This window comes from Balaenoptera ricei, chromosome 2 (assembly GCF_028023285.1).
Source record: "Balaenoptera ricei isolate mBalRic1 chromosome 2, mBalRic1.hap2, whole genome shotgun sequence".
NCBI lineage: Eukaryota > Metazoa > Chordata > Mammalia > Artiodactyla > Balaenopteridae > Balaenoptera > Balaenoptera ricei.
The window spans coordinates 161,913,756-161,934,112 of NC_082640.1; the positions used below are offsets into that span (position 1 = coordinate 161,913,756).

Genomic DNA, 20,357 nt, shown 5'->3' on the forward strand with positions numbered 1-20,357 from the left:
GGTTCCACCATCACCTTGGCAGTTTGGGGAAGACTCCTGAGAGGTGGGGAGGAGAGTGTCTTTGGTCAGTGTCCCTAGAAGCAGAGCCTGAAATGGAAATTCTGGGCAAGAGATGTATTGAGGGAGTGCTGTCTGGAGACACCTGTAGGGGAGTGAGGAAAGAGAGAGAGGGGAGGGGAGGGAGCGGAGTAAATGCGTGGATTCAGCTGAGGTCTAGCTTCAGCCTGATCCCACGGGGCGCTCTGGAGCATGAGTTATACCACAGAGTTGTCCCACCTTGAGGCAAGCATACTGGCCAGGTGCACCTCCATGTCAATCAGGCATTGGTTGGGAACTGCCCCGAGGTGAGGCAGCAACCTCCCAGACCCTTCTGGACCAAGGGGGCTCCCAGTGGTCAAGGGCGAGTCTCAGGAGAAGGCTGCAGCCCTTAGCATCTGGAGACGGGTGTACCGGGGGTGTGGGGGGCAAAGGGATCTGAGCAGAGCCACAACAGCATCTGCTACAGACAGACTGTCCGAGTGTGGGCCTCTGTCTCTCCACCTCCACGTGGAATTTGATGGTGGGCTTCCATCACTCGCCAACCTCAGCCCAGGAAAGAGCCATTATAAAGCACCTGGGTGTTGAAGACGGCAGGTACAAAGACAAGGACTCTGAAGATGCCAATGCCTGGAGCTGCGTCCCACCTCTCTCTCCGCTGGTTGTGCTCACCAAAGGCAGAGGAAGAGAGAATCACTCACCACCTCATGCTTTCACTCTGTGGGAGCCAGAAACAGAGTGAGAAATAGCCTCTTCCTCTTCCACAGAGGATGGCTTCCCTCTAGGTCCCTTCGGTGGAATTAAGAGTCTCCCTACAGGAGAAACTTTTGGCCTTTGATTTGCCTTGAGCCAAAGGCAAGGATGGGGTAGGTAGGCATTACCTGTTACCAAGTAGCACTTTATGGTAAGTCCCCTATGTACGAACAAGTTCTGGTCCGAGAGCGTGTTCGTAAGTCCAATTTGTTCATAAGTCCAACAAAGTTAGCCCAGGTACCCAACTAACACAATCGGCTATATAGTACTGTAGTAATAGGTTTCTAATACTTTTCACACAAATAATACATAAAAACAAACCACACAGAAAATAAAGAAAACATTTTTAATCTTACAGTATAGTACCTTGAAAAGTACAGTAGTACCAGCTACATCACCGCTGCTTTTACGCTTACTTCCAGACATCCTGGGCTTGAAATAAAGATACTGTACTACTGTACTCTACACAGTACTGTAAAGTACACAAAAGCACAACCACTTTTAGAAGATGCACACACATGACAATACACACCAGACACGTGAACTAACTTATGTGATTGGACACGCGAACGCACATTCGCATCTTTGAAATTTCGAAACTTGAAGGTTCGTATGTAGGGGACTTATTGTATTATAAATGGCCACGTGCCTGGCTCTGTGTGGAGAAAAGACCGAAAGATCAGTTCTTGGATTTTTTTTTTGAGTTTGAGTTTGAAATTAGTTGGGGGGGGGGGGTGGTGGAGTTGCGAGGAGGATGGGATCACCTGCGTACTTGTACTTGGTCATAACTCATCTAGCTGCCTCGGGGGAAAGGCCAAGGGATGTGTGTAAGGAAAGCAAGTAGCTGCGGGAGGAAACCATGAGTGCTGAAGGACCATGCTTAGAGCACGCAGCCGGGGTCTTTGTGTGTTATTGCATCTGATGACCACAGCAAACCCTGAAGGACTTGTTATTTCCAATTTGCCGCTGAAGGAACAGAGGCTCTCACATCAGCCTACCTGAGAGCGCTGCAGACCTATGAATGGTAAAGAGGAGTTTCAAATCAAGCCTGGTTCCCTCTTTAGTCCGTGTTACCCCATCCCTAAACCAGGAGGGCTTGGGTACCCAATTCTGGGAACACTGTGGTCAGGCCCCTGAGGGTATGCCGGCCCAGCGACTCCAGGTTGCCCAGTTCATCCCAGTCCCCAAGGGCTTGATGCTTCTCCCTCTTGAGCTCCTCTGCCCTCCTCAATCCCCTCCTCTCATCCACACCCATTGTGCACCCTCCCCCGGAGCCCTATGCCAAACCACATCTTCTCTGTGATATTTTAAGATGTCTCCTCCCCGGAGCCGCCCTAGTGATATAAAGCCCAGTAAAGTACCCCCATTCCGCATGTCCAGCACCCATCGCTGATTCCCACAAGGTGTCTGTGCACCCAGAGCCCACAGATGTTCACGGCCGCGCTCATGGATACAGGCGCTCATTCTGTGTGCCAGCAGCTCAGCCCTTTTGGCCACACAGCTTGCGGGGGTCTTAGTTCCCCGACCAGGGATTGAACCTGGGCCCTTGGCAGTGAAAGTGCCAAGTCCTAACCACTGGACCTCCAGGGAATTCCCTGCTCCCCCCTTCCTACGTACCCACTCAGAATGCCGCCCACAAAATGTCCCCATGCTGAAGGAGCCTACCTGGTGGCCCGGTGCCAGCACTGGACTTAGGGCAAATCTGGGTTCCAAGTCTGGCTCTGCCGTGTCTTCAGTTCATGGTTTCAGGCAAGTTAATGTGCCTCTTTGCACTGAGTTTTCTCACATGTGCAAAGGGGGTGATCAAACCCAGTCTCATGGGGTTGGCGTGAGGGTTAAGTGAGGTGAGGCAGGAGGAAGCACGGGCTCGCAGCTGGGCTCAGGAGCTCTGCCCGCCTCACGGCTCAGTGGCTGAAGTTCACGGACAATGAGTACCATAGGGTTTTCATGGACACAAAGCCCCCAGGGTAGGGGCAGTTCTGATGGTAACAATGTTAGTCTAATCTGAAATTCTGCTGACTCAAGAATTTGATCATAGACGTGGGAAGAGGGTAGGAATGAGGTTTGCTTTGCAAGACGTTTCCACACGATTCATCACTCCTCCTCGACCTTTAGGACCCCATGACACATTTAAAAGGCCACACAGCTTTTGTCCCTGGCTGTGCCATGCACAGAGTGGGGAAAGAGAGCACCTTCCTACCAGCAGCTTTTCCGAGCACCTGGCACGTTTGCTTCCCTGGGTGGAGGGAGGACTCTGGGGTGCACAGGCCACCATCTGCTGGAGCCACCGTGCCCGGGCCCAGCACCAGCCCGGTCTCCGGGACCCCAGCCCCAGCTTTTGGCAGTTGCCTGGGCTGGGGGAGCCCGGGCCGGGTGACCTCGCAGCTGTGCCTTCAGCCCATCGGGGGCTTGTGTTTCTGTGTCTCTCTGGGGCCCATCCTGGCTGCCAGGCAGAGGGCCCACTGTCCTTCAATACCAGAGGCTCGCATTGCCCGGCCTGTGCCAGCAGTTGGCAAAGGATCCTCAACCAAGAGGCCCTCTCGCATCCGTGGCTGCCTGTCCCACCAGGGGCATAGACCCCAGGTCAGTGTGGGTCTTTACCAGCTTCTCCATTTCTCTCTGACAGGTCTGGAAACTCCTTAAAAAATATCCATTCTCACATGAGTCAAAGGGGAAAATCATGCAGATGGCTCTGAAAGCAGAGATACTTGATAAATTGTACTGAAAGGATATTGACACTAATCTAGGGATGGGTTTTTTTCTAACCTGACTCCATGGAAAATATACAGCTTGTGATGATGATTGGGGGAGGGGAGGAGAAGGAGGAGGAGGAAAGGGAGGAGGAGGGGGAGGGAGCCCCATTACTGAGCAAGCACACACCACGCTTGGTGCTCTAGTCCTGTTGTTCCTTCTCACACACAGCAACCCTAGGAAGTAGGTGCTATAATTTCCCCCATTGTACAGATGAGAAAGATGAGGTCCAGAGGAGTTAAACCATTTGTCCTAGGCCACACGGCTGCTGAATGGCAGCACAGCGATTTGAGGCTGGCCTCTCTCTAACATGTGTGCTTGCTTTTTCTTTTTTCCCCACATACTTTTATATACATTTTAATATTTGAACCACAAGTATATATTATATATTCAAAAACTTAAAAATTTTTTTAAATTAAGCGGTTGATAGTTGTGTTGCAGTTTTCTTGCTTTGTTTGCCAGCTTTTTTTAAATTGTAAAATACACATAACATAAAATTTACCATCTTAACCATTTTTAAGTGATAAGTTCATTCATATTTTTGTGCAACTATCACCACCATCCATCTCCAGATCTCTTCTCATCTTGTAAAACTGAAACTCTGTAGCCATTAAACAATAAATTCCTACCCCCGCTTTCCCCCAGCCCCTGGCAATCATAGTTCTACTTTCTGTCTCCATGACTTCGATGGCTTCAATTAGCTCATATAAGTGTAATCATACAGTATTTGTCTTTTTGTGACTGGCTTATTTCACATAGTATTATGTTCTCAAGGTTCATCCATGTTGTAGAATGCATTAGAATTTCCTTCTTTTTTAAGGCTGAATTGTATTCCATTGTATGTACATACCACCATTTGTTTATCTATTCATCTGCCAACGGATGCTTAGAGAGCTTCTACGTCTTAGCTATTGTAAGTAATGCTGCTGCGAACAAGGATGTACAAATAACTCTTTGAGACTCTGCTTTCAATTCTTCAGAAATTGAATTGCTGGATCATATGGTAATTCTATTATTAATGCTTTGAGGAACTGCCATACTGTTTTCCACAGTGGCTGAATTATATTACATTCCCACCAACAGTCCACAAGGGTCTAATTTCTCTACATCCTCGTCAACACTTGACTTTTTCTGGTTTTTTTTTTTTTTTTTTTTTTTGACAGTAGCCATCCTAATGGATGTGAGGTGGTATCTCATTGTGGTTTTGATTTGCATTTCCCTAATTATTCGTGATGTTGAGCATCTTTTCACATGCTTATTGGCCATTTGTATATCTTCTTTGGAGAAATATCTATTCAAGTCCTTTGCCCATTTTTCAGTTGGGTTGTTTGGGGCTTTTTGTTGCTGAGTTTTAGGAGTTCTGTATATATTCTGGATATTAATCCCTTATCAGATATATGATTTGCAGATGTTTTCTCCCATTCTGTAGGTTGCCTTTTCACTCCGTTGATGGTGTCCTTTGATGTATGGAAGTTTTTAATTTTTATAAATTCTAATTTGTCTCTTTTTTTCTCTTGCTGCTTGTGCCTTTGGTGTCATATTCAAGAAATCATTGCCATATCTAGTTTGCCCTATGTTTTCGTCTAAGAGTTTTATAGTTTTAGGGCTTACATTTAGGTCTTTGAGTGAATTTTTATGTATGGTGTCAGGTAAGGGCCCAACTTCATTCTTTTGCATGTGGATATCCAGTTTTCTCAGCACCATTTGTTGAAAAGACTGTTTCCCTATTGCATGGTGTTGACAACCTCATAGAAAGTCATTTGACCATATTTGCAAGGATTTATTTCTGGTAACACTTATACTTTTTTTAAAATTTTATTTATTTATTTATTTATTTATGGCTGTGTTGGGTCTTCGTTTCTGTGCAAGGGCTTTCTCTAGTTGTGGCAAGTTGGGGCCACTCTTCATCGCAGTGCGCGGGCCTCTCACTATCGCGGTGTCTCTTGTTGCAGAGCACAGGCTCCAGATGCGCAGGCTCAGTAATTGTGGCTCACGGGCCTACTTGCTCTGCGGCATGTGGGATCTTCCCAGACCAGGGCTCGAACCCCGTGTCCCCTGCATTGGCAGGCAGATTCTCAACCACTGCGCCACCAGGGAAGCCCAACACTTATACTTTTAACAGCCATTCCTGTGCTGCATTTCAACACTGTGCAATGCTTAGTGGAATTATGGAATATCAAAGCTGTAGGAGACCCCAAACAAGTAATGAATACTTCCCCATTCTGTAGGTGGAAAAACTGAGGCCAGTGGTCAGAGTACTCTCAGTCTAGTGCTCAGGCCAATACAGGACTCTGTGAGGGTCCTCACCTCCTGGAGTGAACTGCAGGGTTGCTGGGAGACTTTTCATGCATTTTAGCAAATGCTCCATTCTGTGGGCAAATGTACTCATGTGTTTTAGAAATCAAAATCGTTGAAGGTAGAGGCGAGTGAGGAAGCATCAAGAGTTGGCCCAGCAGTGAGGTGTGCTGGATGGAAGGCCACTGAAACCCCCCCAAGTCAGGGTCCAGGACCACCATCTTCTGGATGACTCTGGATGGTCCCCCCGATCCAGGCACAGGAGCAGCAGGCAGCCTAAATAGCCTGGGTGTGTACAAATCCTATGTTCCTCCGTGGCCCAGGCCCCACTTAGCCCCCAGCACACCCCCTAGGCTCCGCCCTCACCTCCACCTCCCTCCTGCCCTTCACTGCCCTTGAGTCCCAGTCGCTAGCTCTGCTGAAACACTCTGTTTTCCTGAACACAGGCTAGGCTGAGTTGCACTCCTGTGTCCCAGGTCACACAGGCACACTTACGACTGTTTATCCCCTTCTCCGAGAAGCCCTCCCTCACGCCCCCTCTGGTAGAAGTCACCTCTCTGGCCCTGGTGCACCATGGACCCTGCGCCCCCTTCTACACTCTCCCTGGAGTTAGAGTGAAGTGTCTTCCTGCCAGAGCTGAGATCTCTTGAAACTGTGTTGCAAATATTCAAAAGAATGTCCTAAAGAGACGTGTGTGTGTGTGTGTGTGTGTGTGTGTGTGTGTGTGTAATCCTCAGTGCACACAATAGCTGCTCAAAACACTTTCGTGAATCCAGTTCAGAGAGGGAGCGATGAGTGAAAGGTCCGGTTGTGAAGGGAGCTGCCGGCTCAGCCTGGGCCACGGCTGGGAGAGTGAGTCGGGGGCTCGTCGCCGGGGTATTACGGTACTCAGGCAAAAGCAATTGCGTACTTGTTTGGCCACCATGCTCCACTAACTCCAGTGTAAAATTGGATTTTCATTCTGGGAAAGGGGCCACCGATAAGCTTGTTTTCCCAGGGCCCAGGAAAGAGTGAGGAGAAGGAGGTGGTTCCCAGCTGAAGAATAAATAATCAAGTCAATTTCAGGTTTAATTTCCCTTTGACCTCATGTCCCTGACTGTCACCGCCACCAGGCAGTGCCGGTGCCAGCAGGTCACCCCTGTGTGCCAATTCCCCATCCCAGTCCCTCTGCAGGGAGCTGGAGGCTGTGTGCCCCTCCACAGTAGCTGGCACAGCTGGAAACAGATGTGCGCATCTCAGACACCGCTCAGCCCAAGCCAGGCGCTGACCTGTGCAAACACAGGCGGAACTACAGCCACGCATAAACAAATTAGCATCCTTTAAAAGGTGAAAAGCTCCATAAGATGTCTGGGTTTTGTTTATGGCTTCGAGGTGGGAGTGACGGGGAGTCGGATTAAATCACTGGGGTGCGCATGCGGCGCTGGCCCTCCTGCTTCCTCTTGCCTCCCCCTACCCCTTGGGCACGCGGACACAGCCCTGCCTTAAATGGCCGCTCCGTCCGCCCCGGTCCTGCCGTTGTTCCAGCCAGCCCGGGTCCCAGCAGGTGTTCCCTAATTAGCAATCTCTTCATTTCCAATCAAAGCACAAAGCGGCCCCAAAAGCCTGTCTTTACGAGGGAGCCAGCAGCGGCTAGGGATGTGCGGGGGGATAATTGTCTTCGCCAGTGGCGGCAGTAAGCGGGTTGGCTAATTCATTATTGTAATAACTTTGCTTGTCCTTGGGGAGGTGGGGTGGGGGAGGGAGGAAGGGTAAGGGGGGAGGGGACTGAGTGTGGCTGAAGGTGGGGCGGGGTGAGGGTCTGGGGCAAAGGGGTGGGGAACAGAGGAGCGAATGAACGATGCACCTGCTCGCTCCCCTCTCCCCGACTGGCTGGGCACCCGCTTCCCACGGCGGGTGAGTGACACGGTTTGTCAGCCCCCGGCAGGGCAGCAGCCACCAAGTGGCAAGGCATCCAGACTTTCCACGGCGCAGGGAGGGGCCCTGGATTCTGAAGAGGCTCTGGGCTCAGGGAAGCACACGCTCCATTACCTCTGGGGCCTGAGGGGCTGAGGCTGTGTGGTGGCGTCCCTGGAGCCAGACCTCTGTCTTCCCAAGGGCTGAACTCTTGGACCTTGACTGTCATCCAGCCTGGACACAGTGGCAGAGGGTCGCCAGTTAGAATGTCCCAAAGAGCTGCCTTATACTTTTGTTGGCAGAACGGTATGGGTGACAACTCAAAGACCCTTCCAAGTCTGCAGGGGCCACAGAGGTGGCTGAGTGCACCCCTAAAATGAGGCTGAGGTGACCCCAGGTCGGGTTGTCCCCTTGCTCTGTCTGGCGCACTCTCCCTGACCCATTTCTCCCACAGTGAGCAGGGCCTGGGAATAAAAGTTTGGAGAGCCCCTCCCTGGCAGCTGTGGGCTGGGTAGTCAGGTGGCTTTGTGAGGGATTCAGAATTCCAGCTGAGCTTCCATCTGAAACCAAATACAGGTAGAGAGGCAGGAAGGGAGGGTGAGTCCAGTGGGGGAAACAGCATGGGCAAAGGCACAGGGTGAATCCTGGGACTGGGGGTGAAAGGAGTCAAGTCTTGTGGGAGGGGGGATGGGTGAGGGGGCGTGCTGAGGACTCAAGGGCAATTCTGGGAATGGAGGGGGAGGCCGGCCCATGGAGGGCTCAGTCTTCATCTCTTGTGCCCCCAAATCAACAGCACAGCAGCCCTGCTAGAGAGCCTGTGGATGGCCTTGCCCTACCCTGGAGGAGAGGTGTTAGGGTAAACCCTCAGCTTGGAACTCAAGGGAAATGGCCTGGACCGGAACAGGGACCTCCAGGGGGCCAAAGGGAGAGGGATAGGCTTTCCCAGACTCCTTCCTCTCCCCTGCAGCTGCAATCTCAAATCCGCCAGGTGGAACTTGTCAGGGGACCTTAGAAATGGACCAGCCCTTGCCTGACTCCTCACAGCCTGCCTCTGAGCTGAACGTTTCCCCTGGCTTTAGTGCCCTGTGGTGGCCACTCAGTGGATAGGATCGTGGGCTCTAGAATCAGAAAACCTGAGGTCACATCCTGGCTCCATCAGCTATACGCCTTTGTGTGCCTCAGTTTCCTCATCCATCAACTTGGGATGAAAGAGTCCCTATCTCATGTGAGTTAATACCTGTGAGGTTCATAGCACAGAGCTGGCTGTGGTGAGAGCTCCAGCTGTCTAGTGCCTGCCCTTAAAGACATAGGGGTGGGATTAAGAGGTACAAACTACTAAGTATAAAATAAATAAGCCACAAGGATATATATTACAGCACAGGGAAGATAGCCGATACTTCATAATAACTATAAGTGGAGTATCATCTTTAAAAATTGTGAATCACTATGTTGTACACCTGAAACTTGTTTAATATTGTAAATCAACTATAGCTCAATGAAAAAAAAAAAGACATGGGGGTGGAGAGGGGGACATGTGAGGGGCTGGGGAGGGACCTTCACGCCCCTGCTTTCACCCAGTTGTTTTCCTTGCTTGTGAAGCAGGACAGGCGAGGCTGTACTAGGACCCTCCAAGGTCTCAGGTTGAAGGATGATGGGAGGGGGTGAGAGATGGGACGGGGGCGGAGGGGGCGCTGTTGTGCTGGGTAGCACCCTGTTCTCTTGTCCAGGGGCTAACTGGGAGATCTCCACATTGACCTAGAGACGGAGGCCCAGCCTTGTTCCCTCTCAGCCCTGCCCCTGTCTCTGTGGTGCTGATGGGGAGGCCCTATGGTGGTTCCTAGAGCCTGGGGGGCAGGGAGTGAGGGGTGCCTCCCTGGCTGTGCTGACTGGGAGTCTCCCTGGTCCTGGACTTGGTCTGGCCCACGGAACAGAGTTTAGGAGGCCTGGTGCCCAGCCCCCAGACCTCTCAATAATGGTCATTGCCTTTTTTTTTTTTTTAATATTTATTTATTTATGGCTGTGCCAGGTCTTAGTTGGGGCATGCGGGATCTTCATTGCAGCGTGTGGGATCTTTAGTTGCGGCGTGCAGACTTCTTAGTTGTGGCATGCATGTGGGATCTAGTTCCCCGACCAGGGATTGAACCCAGGCCCCTTGCATTGGGAGCACGGGAAGTCCCTCGATGGTCATTGCCTTGGGGCACTGTGGCTTTGGTCCCTGCCTCTCAAACTAGCTTAAGAGTCAGAAAAATCAAAAAGCCAGTCTTGCCTATACCTCCTGCCCCCGCCAATTTACAGATCATTCTTTCAACAAATATTCATGAAGCATCTATTTTGTGCATAGTGGGAGAATCCAGTGTTACACAAGTAAATAAGGATGGTTGGGGCAGCCTCTCTCTGGGGATGGAGACAGCTACTCTGAGGAGGTGACATTTAAGCTTCAGCCTGAGTAACTGGGAGAGAGCTAAATTAGGATCTGTGTGGGCTAGAGCAGTGCTATCCAGTGGAAATATAATGCAAGCCACAAATGGAAGCCATTTGGGTAACTTAAATTTTTCTAGTAGCCACATTTTTAAAAAGTCAAAATAGACAAGTAAAATTAATTATATATTTTATTTAACTCAATATATCAAAATATCATTTCAACATGTAATCAATGTAAAAATTATTACTGAGATATTTTACATTCTTTTTCTTGTACTAAATCTTCGAACTCTTGTGTCTGTTTTACACTCACAGCACTTTTCAATTCAGACTAACAACTGCATTTCAAGTGCTCAATAGCCACGTGTGGCTAGTGGCTGCTGTATTTGACAGCACAAGTCCAGAGGTTAAGAGTACAAAGTCTGGAGCCGCTTGCTAGCTGTGTGACCTTGGGCAAGTTGCTAAACCCCTCTGTGCTTTGGTTTCTTTATCTGCAAAATGGGGTAGTAATGGACCTATCCCTTGGAGTTGTTATCCTTGGAGTTGTTATGAGAATTAAGCTCATAAACATAAAGACCTAAAATAGTGCCTTGCCGGTAGAAAGTGCTATTAGATGCTAGCTATTAATAAGAAGAATTAGAAAACTGAGAATAATAAATCTCTGAAGGAAGAGAGCTCACTCAAGGCAGAAAACAAAGAGCAGAAGGAAGAGTGGAAAGGCTGGTGGCCGGGCGGGGTGCTGAGGGGCCGCAGAGGAGGCCAGCAGGGTGGACACCATCAAGACACCACGAAGAGCTTGGTTTCCTTTACAGCTCCGTGAGCAGAGCCTGAGAAACCCGAGAGAAAATTCTAGGGGCTGAGACTTTGCCTGACACCTGTTCCTGTCTCAAGGGCTGGGGTGGGAGCCCCGGGTGGGAGGCCGGGTGTATCCCTCAGTCTTCCTCGTCTTGCTCTGACTCTGAAACTGTTGCATGCTTCCCACTCACAGCCGTCTGGGAAGCACCGGGGCGTCAGCTGGAGGGGGAATATTAATGATTCAATTTTCAACCGGGTTCCACTCCAGGGCCTCGCCTGAGACATGCATTTTTAATCATAACAAAACAGAATGACAAAGGGAGTCATTTGCAGCAAGGCAGCCCCTGCTGGCTGGCCCCCCTGAAGGGTCTGCTTAGGGGGTTGGGGGAGCTGGCTTCCCAGCCCACAAGACATTCCCCATTCTGGTGCCAGAACCGTCCCCCGACTTCAGAGAGGGTCTAGCTGTGGCGCCAGTCTCTGGCTGTGCCGTGCGCTGCAAGCCATTCTCTCTGGGCTATGACTTTCTTCCAAAAGGGGGCTACTGGCTTAGGGGAACCAGAAACACTGGGTGCGCATCGGCTAGGGCTGGCAGAAGCTGGGGGTAGCAGAGACTTGACCATCTCCCTGAGGATTCTGGCTGATCCACGGCAGGGACAAGGAACCATGGGAGTGGTGAGGGGCCATGTGGGTATGGAGGTTGCAGAGAATTTGACCTGCCCGTCCTCCAAGGCCTGGAGTCGTTCTTCTGTCTCTGAGCCTCTGTCAGGCTTGGGGTTGGTTACACGGAGCGGGTCTTCTGGGCTGACCTCACCGTGGTGATTGGCTGGCCCTTCTCTGAAGGAAGCTGCACCTTAGTTCCCTGTTGGATCGCCTTCTGCCGGCTGCTGGGTCCTGGCCCATCCTGTTTGGTGACTAGCTTTGCACTGAGTCAGTCTGGAATGCTCTCCCTCGTCCTTCTTGGTATTCTTGAGAGTCCCGCTTGCATCCCATCTCCTCCATGAGCCTTCCCTGGCTGCCGAGCCACAATGACAGTCACCATCAACCAGCTCCTGGTCTCCTTTCCAATCACATTACCCAAGTCTGCACCATCCCCTTGGCACTTCTGCTGCCCTCTGACCGTCCTTCTGTCCATCCTCCCAACCTCCGAGCACCCAGTATGCACCAGGCGCTGTGCATGCTCGCTCCGTCTAGTGGGGAAGGCAAATGGTCAGCCCCTAAACCTTTTCACTGTAAGGGAAGTGCTGAAGTGGGAGGCATAAAAGAAGCTGTAGGGACCAGCAGCCAGTATGCTTTAATGTGTACATGCTATTGATTCCACCAGCATTTATGAAGGACCTATCTGCGCCAGGCACTGTGCTGGGTGCTGCAGCTACAGCGGTGGAGAAAACAGCCATTTCTCCACCTTCACAGAGTTTACAGTTTGGTGGAGAAGATGAAACAAACCAACAGGTGTCCCATGCTTCTTTTTGTGTCTGCCCTTGTGTCTTGTACACAGCAGGTGCTCAGTAAATGCTTGCTGGCTGGTTGGTTCTAAGTTGCCTAATTCTCAGACTGTGTCACTTTCTTCCCCCTTGCTTTATAGTTACGAGGCTGGTTCCCAAGTTGGGCCTTTACCTACTTCCTGCCAGGAAGTCCCTGTCCTGATTCGGCTAACTCTGATCTCAGGTGTGATAAATTAATAATAGCAACCACCAACGTTTATTAGGTGCTTGTTATGTGTCAGGTGCTAACCACTTTGCCAATACAGGTAATACCATCCTATTTAATCTTTACAACGACTACATGGAATGGGTACTATTATTCAACCCATTTTACCAAAGAGGAACGTCAGGCACAGAGAGGTTAAGTCACTTGTCTGAGGTTGCACAGCAAGTAAAGAGCAGAGCTGGGAACGAAACCCAGGCAGCCTGACCCGAGTCTGTGCTCTAAACCATACTGTGTCACCCTGCAGCTGCCTACTATCATGTATAAAATAGGTCAGAAAGACCTTTTCACCCCATTTGCAGAAACTTGCTGCCTTTTAGTTGACAGCCATTGCTAGCTACTTCTAGGCTGCGCACCACACCCTCCAGGAATCACGGAAGGCCCTGTTGGGAGGCCTCAGAGGTCCTCTTCTGCACCTCTCTCATGTTTCAGCCAAAGGAACCAAGGACCAGGGACGGGAAGGGACTGGTCCAAGGGCTTAAGACCAAGTCTTGACTGAATGGGCCTCCTGGCCCAGGCTAGCCTCAGCCCTGGGCTGACTTCCTGAGCATTGTTTTACAGGCGTTAGTAGACCGGGTGGCGGACAGCTGGTCTCAGATGGAGGGGGCAGAAAAGCTGATGAGCAGCCCCTGACCCCTTGAGCCTGTACCTGCCTCTCAGCAATCTTTGAACTCCATCGACGCTTATTCCTGGGCTCTTGGGCCCACTGCTCTCTGCCCTCCTCGCCCTATGACCCCACTTCATAGCCGGCGCCTCCCCCCTCCTTTCCATTGTCTTCCCCCTGGGGTGCCAGTCAGCAGCAGCCCATGCTTCTCCCCATGTGGCCAGGGCAGGAGTGGGAGTAGGGAGTCTGCCCCAAGGACCCTCCTCACTCTTCATGCATCCCAACACATGTGCTAGCCTGTCCTGGGTGTGGGGATACAGTAGTGAACAAAACAGACGAAAGTCCTTGCCCTCGTGGATCTTACATTCATGTGTGTTGTGGGGTGAGAGGGAGCAGATAAAAACAAAACAGAACCAAACCTAAGATAAAAAATGCATTTAGTATATTAAATAGGTGAGTATATGGAGAAATAGGAAAACAAGGGAGCCAGAGAGCCCTTACTACAGTTGAGCAGAGAACTGAAGGAGGTGAGGGAGGGTGCCCTGAAAAAGTCCAGAGAAGAGAGTGTCAGGAATAGGGAACACACAGCAAGTGCAAAGGTCCTGAGGTAGAAACGTGCCCAGTGTGTTCAAGGCACAGCAAGGAGGCTGGTAGCTGGTGTGGAGCAAATGAGAAGCATGGAAAGAGATGCCGTGAGAGAGTGAACCTCAGAGGATGAATGGACACCCTCTGATGCCACTGACTGAAGGTGTCAATGAGAGACAGAAATCACTTGCAGTGGCCCTGAGGCTGCCTGTCCAGTGGGTGGGAGGAGAGGACGTTCACCATGGAGCCAGTCTCCCTGAGCTGCCCATTAATGATTGGCTCAAGACATACGAGAGGGTCTGTGAAAACCACTGGCAGGTAGAAAAGGTACACAGTGGTAGATGTTTCTGTGCTTCCAACCCCTGCTTCTTGACCAAGGGAGTTCTAGAAAAAGACTGCTCCACTTTCACCCCTTGTCCTCCTCTCACCTTCCATGGTACTGTGGGCGGAATCCATAGAACTTTCTAGGGAATGGGTGATGGGGAGGGTGTTGAGGTGGGGGCAGGTGCTTGACCTTTTGTCTGGCCGAAGCTCCATCACCTGGAATTCTTTACAATGGAAACGATCTTTCTCTTCACTCCGGGAAAGGACTCTTCCAAGCTCCTGTTCCCACAGCTGCGCTAGGAAGGAGGCCTCAGTCAGTCAATGACTTTGCCAGGAACTTAGGAGCTCCTGGTCGTTGTTTTGAGGGGACTGTACCCAGGGGACACTCAGTGGACACAGCCTCATTACTTACCACCCCGTCCTGTGTCTCCTGCTTGCCCGGGGTAGGAGGCCCTGATGTGGCGTGTGCCCTGTGGGGAGCGAGCCACAGGGCTGAGGCTGTTCCGCCCAGTGGAGCCTGAGGCTTCTGCTTCCTGTGTTGCCCCTCCTTCCTCCCGCCTCCAGCCGCCTCTCTCAGATTTAAGGGCAGGTTTTATTCCCAAGCTGCCTGAGGGCTCCTCTTTCTGATTGTATTAAAGTCTCCAGTAATTCTCCCCTCATTAATGATTGGCATATTTTTACCTCTCACTAAAGGAGCTTCAGGGCGACTCCCGGGGGCCCTACTCTCCGAATGAAACAATTTCATCCTGCTCCAGAAACGCATTAAAAAGGGTTTGTCAGGATCTTATCACCAGTTTGAGAAAGCTAATCAAATTACTTCTATTTATTAGCTGGTACAGCACTGTGTCATCCCATGAAGCTCCGGCCTAGGGTGGGCAGGAACAGAGCACCCTGGCTGCTGGAGGAGGGCACTGCTGGATGCCCGGCCTGCGGCTCAGCCCCTCTGCCCCCCTGGCACCTTGGCACCAGCCCTGCCTCACAGGAGAGCCGGGCTGAGCTATTGGCACACCTGACCGCAGTCACCTATTACTCAAGCTTGGTGGCCCCTTGCAGGTACCTGCGTGTTCTCACAGACAAGAGGGCGCGTCTCAGCCCCCCACTGCCGTCCTTGGCAGGGCTGGGAAGGACATTGCAGTGTATTTATAAGAACACATGTATTCTCCCCTACTTTGGGAGAGAAGAGTATAGACCATTTTGTTTTCCTTTGGGGAATAGGGTTTTTTTTTAAAAAAAAAAAAAGAATAGAAAGAAAGAAAGAAAGAAAATAGTGTTTTTAAGAAAACAGTACAGAAAACAGTATGTATCTACCACCCAAAATCGACGATTGATAATATGTTGTTAAAACAGGAAACATATACAACAACAGAATTCACATTTCGGGTAAGTTAGAGACTCCTTTGTGCCCATCCTCCGGTTCCCTTATTCCCCACACTCCCTCCCCAGTGACAAGTATCATGAATTTATTACATATATTTCTAGGCTCTTAAAAATTCTTTGAAATAACATACGTGTGTCCAAGGATGGTGCAATCTACTGGGAACTGTTGCTCATTTCCACTCTGTAGCATCACGGGTGTCAGCCAGCATGAACTGTGGCGTCAAGTTGCAGCTTGCAACTCTGTGACCCTGGGCAAGTAACCTAACTTCCCTATGCCTCAGTTTCCCTACCTCTAAATTGGGAATAATAACAGCACCCGCCTGACAGGATTTGTTGTGAGGATGAAGTGAGATAACAAACGCGCTGGGCAATGTGCCTGGCAGGTGGTGAGTGCTCGCAGATGACAGACATCATCATTAACATCTTCTCTCCCCCTTCCACTTGCACCTCATGGGGGGCCCACGTGGCTTCTGGGCTCCACCTCAAGTGTACATGTTCATGCCCACCCAGCTTGAGGCTGCTTCAGGATGTGTGGCGTCCAGCTGTGTGGACATGTGTGTGTTCTTTGCAAGGAATTCTATGGTTCGCTGTATGGAGAAGGCGGGCTGGGTGGGAGAACTGGGCCAGGCTGGCTGGCGCCTTGGCCCGGCATCCCCTGAGCAGACCCAGGCTGGAGCGGAGGAACAGCCCCCTGGCCTGGCCAGCCCGAGGCAACGAGGGCTCTTCCAGCTGCACAGCTGTCTCCGCGACCCCAGGAACGGTTCAAAAGGCCATGCCGCATGCCCCATCACGTCGCACAAAAGGACATATTGATTGGTTTGTAGGAGCATTTCCTGGGGTCCTTTATATCTCTCTCCCTCGCCACCATAATGAAGAGGCTGAGTGCACAGAGGAGGGGAGAGGCCGGCACACATCCATCCGGGTGGGATTTCTTCATCTTATCAATCAGGACTTTAATTAGACACGTCCGAGAGGGCAGTTCCATCTTGGGGCAGGCGGCAATCTTTATCAAGCGTGCCACATCTCTAATTACCGTGTACTGACAGATAACAAGTCAGGGGTAGGGTGGGGAGCCCAGGAGGCGGGGAAAGGACAGCAGGGCCTGGTGAGCAGCCGTGCACCCAAGGAGAGCGTCCTTTCCAAGCAACCTGGAGGGAATCGCTCTGGCCCTGATACCCAGGGGCAGCGGATGTGGCCTCAGATAACAGCCCTCAGAGTGATTGCAGGGATGGGGCGTGGGGAATGGCCAGGCCAGGAGACGGACAGATGTAAGGATCCCCATCTCCAACCCCTGAACTCCTGATACTGGCTTCTTTCTTTCCTATAGCTCTGAATTCCACTTTTGCTCCGTGTTTTTAATGACACGGTAGAAAGAGCAAGGATGTTCTAAGTTTGAATCCTATGGCTTGGCTACTTGGCTTCATGTCCATCTGTTTCTGTGACCTCAGACAAGTAGCTTATCTTCTCTGGGCTCAGTTGCCATCACTGCGAACTGGGGATAGTCCCACCACTCGTGGGATTGCTGTGGCCGTGAACTGAAATGTGTACAGGTATGTATGTGTTTCGCTCCTGGCCTGCCTTTCCGACCTTCCCATCCATCTGGTGAGCAGCTTTATTTAGGGAGTGGGGACAGCTGACATCATCAAAGGCTAAAGACAAAGCCTCCTGCCATTCCAGGGTGAGTCTTGTTGCTCAGCAGTTTTGAAAATCATCAGGGACGGTGGAGCTGGGGGTGGAAATGAGGTACAGAGCAGCAGACTGGCGAACTCTGCCGCGGGTGAGCTCCGCTGGCTCAGACGTGACGGGAGGAACACACGTAGGGTCGGGGACCTAGATTGGAATGCTTGCACTCTTATGAGTATATTTAATCGTTTATTATTTCCAAGCCTCAGTTTCCTCATGAGAATGGTGTAATCACCCCTCCCTCCAGGGCTGGGAGGTTGGCACATGAAGTACCCAGACTCGGCCCAGCCCTGCACCCAGGTAGCTGCTTGGTGCGTTAATTGAGATTGAGGTTGCCCGACCCCGCTCTAATCCGCACATGCCTGGTGCCTGCTGAGACCTGCCATTTCTCAGAAGAGAGGGCTGCGTGGTGCTCACTTGTCTAGACGTCGTCCCAGCTCTTCGTTCACTGGTTCTCAGGCTGGGGGCCTCCTGTCCTGATGGCCCCTACCCTCATACCACATTCGGACCTCTTTCACAGATACCTCAAGTTCACACCCCTTTGGCCAGGCCTCCAGTAACCAGTTCCTGTGGTCACTCCCTGTGGCCTCCTGTCCCACAAGGCCTCCCAGCTCTCCTGACACCATTGGAACCTTGTTCCCAGACCCCAGCAGCAAGCGCTTCTCTCTCAAGAGACTTGGCTTTAAAGCTTTCAAATGCTTCCAGCCTCTGGGGTCTCAGGCCAAGTCCCAGGAAGGTACAGGCCCCAGGGTTCCCAGGGTAGAGTGGGGAACAGAGGCTCAACGCTAGCTCTTTACGAAGCATTTAATTGATCAAAACAGCCTTTCTAGACCGAGATCTTAATCCCTGCTCAGAGAGGTGAATAAACTCACCCACTGTCTCTCAGAGCCAGAATTTGAACCTAGTTCTGGTGGTCAAGTTGATCTTCTTTAAACTACTCAGACAGGCAAGTGAAAACATTCAAAACTGAATGAGACTGGGCACCACAGGCTCGGGGATAATCTGAGAATGTCCCTAGGTGATAATTCTTGTGAGGTGCTTTTAACAAACCAAGACTCACCTTTCCCTAAACGGACAGCCCCAGGTCTGTTGGAGAATGGCGTAGAAGGTGATGCTCTAAGGGGCCAGAGTTCATGGCCCCTGAGAGCACCCCGTGAGGCCATCAGCCTGGTTGACGCTGGGCGTGGGCTGACGGGGACCCCGGGGTGGAGTTCCAGAATGCCAGGCTGGCTGGGACATGGGAGGACAGGTGGCGGAGGTGGCCACGAGGGTGAACAGAAGGGCAAGGCTCAGCCTCACCTTAGAGACATCAGGACGTATGTGCGGGGGAGGAGCTAACACACGGACCCACCGGAGAACAGCAGAGGGCTCACTGGACGGCAGAATGGGCATTCACGGGGAGGAGCGGGCCCCTCTGCCTCTGCAGATCACACATCTTTCAGAAGAGGTGGCATCCTAGCAGGGAAGAAGGAACGTGGTGAGCAAAGGTGGGGGGTCGGGGAAAACTTGGCAAGAGCCCTAGGCAGGCCTGCAAGCAAAGCCCACCGAGCTCCAGGCCTTTCCAAGACCAGGAAAACACTGCCGATCACAGAAAAGGCATCCCTTCACCCGACACATAACACGTTACACATACCTCCACCCGCTTTCTTCCCCAGTCACCGGCTACCCTGAGAGGTAGGTGATAGGATCCTCCCCATTAATCCAGATGAGGAAACAGGTGCTTAGGAGCATGGGCTATGGGACCAAAGAGTTCTGGTTTGAATTCGGTCCACCTGAGCTTTGATTTTCTCATCTGTAAAATGGGAAGAGTAACATTCATGCCACAGAGTTGTTGGATGGCTGTTACTTAACATATTTTCTGGCTCAGAGTAAGAACTCTATAAATAGTAACTGCCTGGATTCTTCATTCATTCATTCATTCATTCATCCATCAAGAAAATACTTGTCAAGCACCTACTCCATGCCAGGCATGGTGCCAGGTCCTGGGATCACAGCAGCAAACTTGACAGCCAAGTTTCTACTCTTTTTTTTTTTCTTTTATAAATTTATGTATTTATTATTATTTTAATTTTTGGCTGAGTTGGGTCTTCGTTGCTGCACGCGGGCTTCCTCTAGTGTGGTGAGCAGGGGCTACTCTTCGTTGCGGTGCATGGGCTCTAGGCGCATCGGCTTCAGTAGTTGTGGCATGCAGGCTCAGTAGTTGTGGCACATGGGCTTAGCTGCTCTGCGGCATGTGGGATATTCCCGGACCAGGGCTTGAACCCGTGTCTTCTGCATTGGCAGGCAGATTCTTAACCACTGTGCCACCAGGGAAGTCCCCCAAATTTCTACTCTTGAGGGACTTGTGTTCTAGTTGGGGAGGTGGGAAGTGACCGAGTAAACATAGAGTGAGATCCCTGCGAAGTGGAATAATCGGTGAGGAAGGAATTAAACAGGGTGGTGGGGAGATAGTGGCTGGAGAGACAGAGAGATCGTCTAGATCCCAGGGTATGCAAAGAAGGCAGCTCAGGACTTCTTGACATTAGCGGGAAGTGTGAGAATGACCCAGTCATGCCAAGAGCAGCCCAGGTAGAGGGAACAGCACGTGCAAAGGCCTGGGGTCCTGAGAACAGAAATGGGTGGAGCACACTGAGGCAGAGGATGGTCCAAGAAGAAGTTGGACAGATGGACCCACAGGGCCTCGTAGGTCATGGTTAGGAGCTGGTGGTTTATTGTAAGCACAGTGTGAACTCCTGGAGTGGTTTTAAGGACGGGAGAGATGGTGTGATGCAGCTTGAGAGCATGGAATCTGAAGCCAGGCTATCTGGATCCGAGTCCTGTGTAACCAACCCCTCCCAAAACTTTGCGTTTTAAATCAATGAAAATCATTAATTTTGCTCACAAACCTGAAACGTGGGCAAGGCATGGGGAGAATGGTTTGTGGCTGATCTGTGTGCATCAAACTGGGCCGGAGCTAGAGTGGATGGCTCACCCACGTATCTAGCAAGTGGTGCTGGCTACTGGCTAGACTGTCAGCTGGGGGCCTCAAGCCCTCCCCACATGAGCCTCTGCTGTTTGGGCTTCCTCACAGCCTGGTGCTTGGGTTCCAAGAGCAAATATTCCAAGCTGACTGACTGCTTCTGATCTGGCTTTAGAA

General features: G+C 51.2%; 1 protein-coding gene and 1 non-coding gene across 6 annotated transcripts in view; one reads left to right on the top strand and one right to left on the bottom strand.

The window, feature by feature from the left end:
• ESRRB (estrogen related receptor beta) overlaps positions 1 to 20,357 on the top strand; it is a 174,318-nt gene that overhangs the window by 14,746 nt on the left and 139,215 nt on the right. The window lies entirely within an intron of this gene.
• TRNAE-UUC (transfer RNA glutamic acid (anticodon UUC)) lies at positions 2,307 to 2,379 on the bottom strand. Its single transcript has one exon. It is a non-coding gene; the product is annotated as a tRNA-Glu (tRNA).